Source organism: Pan paniscus, chromosome 1 (assembly GCF_029289425.2).
Source record: "Pan paniscus chromosome 1, NHGRI_mPanPan1-v2.0_pri, whole genome shotgun sequence".
Lineage (NCBI taxonomy): Eukaryota > Metazoa > Chordata > Mammalia > Primates > Hominidae > Pan > Pan paniscus.
Window position 1 is genome coordinate 163,491,133 of NC_073249.2, and position 5,285 is coordinate 163,496,417.

A 5,285-nucleotide genomic window follows, 5' to 3' on the forward strand; every position below is an offset into this window, starting at 1 on the left:
TGTCTCAAAAAAATAAAAAAAAAATTATCTGAAATCAAATTACACTAATGCATAATCCGTCTTAAAAGTTGTTGGCTGGGTGCAATGGCTCACGTCTGTAATCCCAGCACTTTGGGAGGCCAAGGCGGGTGGATCACGAGGTCAGGAGATCGAGACCATCCCGGTTAACACAGTGAAACCCTGTCTGTACTAAAAATACAAAAAAAAAAAATTAGCCGGGCATGGTGGTGGGCGCCTGTAGTCCCAACTACTCGGGAGGCTGAGGCAGGAGAATGGCGTGAACCCGGGAGGAGGAGCTTGCAGTGAACCGAGATCGCGCCACTGCACTCCAGCTTGGGCAACACAGCAAGACTCCGTCTCAAAAAAAAAAAAAAAAAGTTGTTGTTGCCCAGGCCCGCTGGCTCATGGCTGCAATCCCAGCACTTTGGGAGGCCGAGGCAGGCAGATCACAAGGTCAGGAGACACGGTGAAACCCCATCGCTTCTAAAAATACAAAAAAAATTAGCCGGGCGTGGTGGTGGGTGCCTGTAGTCTCAGCTACTCGAGAGGCTGAGGCAGGAGAATGGTGTGAACCCGGGAGGCGGAGCTTGCAGTGAGCCGAGATCGCACCACTGCACTCCAGCCTGGGCGACAGAGCGAGACTCCATTGGGAAAAAAAAAGAAAAAAAAAAGTTGGTGCATTTTAAAGGCAGATGGGAAAGAATATGAAATGAATACTATTAATCTCTAAAGTCAGTTTGACTAATAGGTGATGGCTTCAATTATCTACTGCTGTGTAACAAATTACTCCAAAATTTAGCGGCTTATATAGCAATGATTTTATTTGCTCATGCTTCTATGGATCAAGAATCTAGGCAGGGTTCAGGTAGGTGGTTCATCTGTTCCACTGGGATTGTCTGAGGTCACTCACAAGGCTGCATTCAGCTGGGAGATCAGCTCAGGCTGAAACATCCATGAATGGCTTCAGCCCTCTCTCCACAGGGCTTCTCTCTTCAGAAAGTTTCGCAAACTTTTTACAGGGCAGCTCACTTCCCAGAGAGAGCATTCCAAGCGGCAAAGGCAAAAGTTGCAGATCTCTTACACCCCAGCCTTACAAGTCACACAGCAACCTAGCCATGATACAAGGAGAGTGGAAATAGATTCTGCCTCTCAGTGGGAAGGTAGGAAAGAATTTCCGGCCATCTGTAATCCACTACAGAAAAGTTGGGATGAAACTAGAAATGGGCAAGAGCCCAACTAACAATTTTGTCACCAGCCAGAAAATCAGAGTTCAAATCCCCTTACTTACTTGTCTTTCTGCCATGTCTTTTGCAAAAGGAGCAACCTCTGGTGGCCATTTCATGTATGTAGAGTAAAGATAATCTCATGGTACAAATTGCATATAACTTGTTTTGGCCTGAATTGTAGCCCTCAAAATTCATATGTTGAAGTCCTAATCCCTAGTGCCTTAGAATGTGACTATATTTGGAAATAGGGATTTTAAAGAGGTAATTAAGATTAAGTGAGGACATTAGGATGGGCCCTAGCCCAACATGCCTGGATCCTTGTAAGAATGGAAATTTGAACACAGATATGCATGCACACAGAAGAAAGACCATGTGAAGACAGGAGAATAGGGCCATCTGCAAGAAAAGGAGAGAGGCCTCAAAAGAAATCAACCCTGCAGACACTTTGATCTCTGAGACTTCAAGCCTCCAGAACTCTGAGAAAATAAATTTCTGTTGTTTAAGCCACGCAGCCTGTGCTATTTTGTTACAGCAACCTTAACAAACTATTATATACTTTATTGAAGGTACTGTCAATATTCAATCAGCTAGGCAAACTTCCTCACACAAATCATACTTTTATAATAGTTTCTAGTCCCTTTCCTAGATCACTTCCACTCAGTAAGAAAACAAGCCCTTTTCTATATAAGTTTCAGATCTTCTCTGATTTTAAGTGAAAGCCATTCACCTGATCATAACTATTCTTTTAAATAGAATCTATTTTCTTATCAGTACCTGTTCCTTAATTGACCCTTTTATGGGTCAAAATGACTCATTTTCCATTATTCTGTAACCTCCAAGTCTCATTATACTCTTGCCCCATGTAGGGCATAAGTTCACCTAAGTAGCAGAATGTTAGAGTTAAACTTACATTGTCATGTTTCAGTATAGGCATTAGCCAAAGTCTTTCATATCCAGCTCACTTGATCTTCACAGTAACTCTGAGACAATGGTAGAACAGGTGTTATTATCCCCTTCTGACATATAAGAAAACTTGAGAGTGACATTTCCCCAAAGCATGTTCTACAGAACTCTCATTCAGTGAGATAATAACTATTGTCACACACAAAAAACAGGAAGATTCTAGGCTCCCTAGTTGCAGACTGCTGTTCTGGTGTCTCTGATGCCCAAATGTTCTCTCTCTCTCTTTTTTTTTTTTTTTTTTTTTGAGACAGAATCTCATTCTGTTGCCTAGGCTGGAGTGCAGAGGCACGATCTCGACTTACTGCAACCTCCATCTCCCGTGTTCAAGCAATTATCCTGCCTCAGCCTCCCAAGTAGCTGGGATTACAGTCATGTGCCACCACACTCGGCTAATTTTTGTCTTTTTAGTAGAGATGGGGTTTCACCATGTTGGCCAGGTTGGTCTCAAACTCCTGACCTCAGGTGATCTGCCCACCTCGGCCTCCCAAAGTGCTAGGATTATAGGCATGAGCTATCATGCCAGGCCAACAAAATCTCTCTCTAAAGGCTACCATAGTAAGTAACGCCTCCTTTATTCAATATCATTTATTCGTCAAATGTTTTCTGAGCATCTGCTCTGTCTGTGCCAGATGCAGAGCCATGTGCTAATAGAAACCAGACAAGTTAGACTTGGTGGCTGCCCATCAGAACTTCACTTCTAGGGAAGCTAGAAGTCTAACTGTACACCATGGGAAGCAGAGTCTTTCAAGGAACAAGGAAATGTATATTACGCCAAGAAATACTACAATGAAGCTTATAATTATTATACAAAAGCCATAGGCATATGTCCTAAAAATGCTAGCTACTACAGTAATCAAGCAGCCACATCGATTATGCTTGGAAGGTTCCAGGAAGCTCTTGGAGATGCACACCAGTCATTGAGATTGGATGACAGTTTTGTTCAGGGACATCTAGGAGGGGGCAAGTGCCCCCTCTCTCTAGAGAATGCCATGGCCACATGTTAGTCTCCAGAGAGCCCTAGAACTGGATCATAAAAATGCTCAGGAATAACAGGAGTTCAAGAATGCCAATTCAATAATGGAATATGAGAAGTTAGCAAAAACAGATTTTGAGAAGCATGATATTAGGAAGGTTGTTCTCTGCATGGACTGTGCCCTAGCACTTGCCCCTGCCTGCCATTGCTTCAAAATCCTCAAAGCAGAATATTTAGTAATGCTGGGTCATTATCCAGAAGCACAATCTGTGGCCAGTGACATTTTACAAATGGAGTCCACCAATGCAGATCCTCTGTATGTATAAGGTCTTTGCCTTTATTATGAAGATTGTATTGACAAGTCAGTTCCGTTTTTGTATAGGCTCTTAGGATGGCTCCATGAGAGGGCCTGCGTTGCTTGCAGAAATCCCAAAGCACTCAAAGCAAAGAAAGAAGACAGAAATAAAGCATTTAAGGAAGGAAATTACAAGCTAGCATACGAACTGTACACATGACCCCTGGGGATAAACCCCAACAATATAAAAACTAAGCTAAACTCTACTATAATCGGGTTATGGTTAATTCTAAGCTTAGGAAACTAGATAATGCAATACAAGACTGCACAAATACAGTGAAGCTCAATGACACCTATTTAAAAGCCTGCTTGAGAAGAGCTCAGTGTTACATGAACACCAAACAGTATGAAGAAGCAGTGCACAGTTATGAAAAAGTGTATCAGACAGAGAAAACAAAAGAACACAAACAGCTCCTAAAAAATGCACAGCTGAAACTGAAGAAGAGTAAGAAGAAAGATTACTACAAGATTCTGGGAGTGGACAATAATGCCTCTGAGGACGAGACCAAGAAAGCTTATCACAAATGGGCCTTGATGCACCATCCAGATTGGCACAGTGGAGGCAGTGCTGAGGTTCAGAAGGAGGAGGGAAAGTTCAAGGAAATTGGAGAGGCCTTTACCATCTTCTCGGATCCCAAGAAAAAGACTCGCTAGGACAGTGGACAGGACCTGGACAAGGAGGGCATGAATATGGGTGATTTTGATGCAAATAGTATCTTCAAGGCATTCTTCAGTGGTCTTGGGGCTTCAGCTTTGAAGCGTCTGGTCCAGGAAATTTTTTTCTATTTGCCTAATGAAGGGCAACCACCCAGAACCCAGAAAATGCAGAGTCACTCAGTTTAATCTTGAATGTGGATGCAATTCACATCATGTCTCCGTGTACTTACAGCGGTTCTGTTTTCTCAGTTGGATATCCAGTGTCTGTGTGAATGGGGTGACAGATAATGAACCAGTGTCAAAGACTGCAATTAGGGGATGGAGGTAGGCAGATGGACAAGGAAGCAGCTTGTGAATTTTTATTTTACTCTTTAACTTTATTAAAACAGAAAAAAAAAAAGAAGAGAAAAAGGGTGTGAGGACAGTCTCTTCATACAGACAAATAAATTTTATTTATTTATTTATTTTTTGAGACAGAGTTTCACTCTATCATCCAGGCTGGAGTGTAGTGGCACAATCTCAGCTTACTGCAACCTCCGCCTCCTGGGTTCAAGCAATACTCTTGCCTTAGCCTCCTCAGTAGCTGGGATTACAGGCGCCCACCACCATACCTGGCTAATTTTTCTATTTTTAGTAGAGATGAGGTTTCACCATGTTGGCCAGGCTGGTCTCGAACTCCTGACCTCAGGTGATCCACTTGCCTTGGCCTCCCAAAGTGCTGGGATTACAGGCGTGAGCCATCACACCCGGCCCAGACAAATAAATTTTAAAACACTAGGTTACACAAATCTAAGGAAGAAAGCTTCCTTACTTCAGATCTTCTTGGTGCCTGTTTTTTAAGGCAGGGTCTCACTATGTTGCCAGGCTGCCCTCAAAATCCTGGCTTAAGGTAATCCTCCTGCCTCAGCCTCCCAAGAAGCTAGGAGTATAAGCACATGCCACTGCACCTGGCTTTCAAAGCCTTTTATATGTTATGTACATCATGATTCTCCAAGAGAATATAGGATTTTCAGACTCATGTGACTATAGACTCCTATCTTCACACCCACCCCACCTCCCACTTCTCGCCCTGAAGAATGGTCCATGAAACACACTTTTGGAAATGCTGGTG

The 5,285-nt window shown here is 43.0% G+C and overlaps 1 pseudogene; it reads left to right on the top strand.

The window, feature by feature from the left end:
- The first annotated feature begins 813 nt into the window (after positions 1–813).
- LOC100988077 (dnaJ homolog subfamily C member 7-like) lies at positions 814–4,311 on the top strand (annotated as a pseudogene).
- The last annotated feature ends 974 nt before the right edge of the window (positions 4,312–5,285 follow it).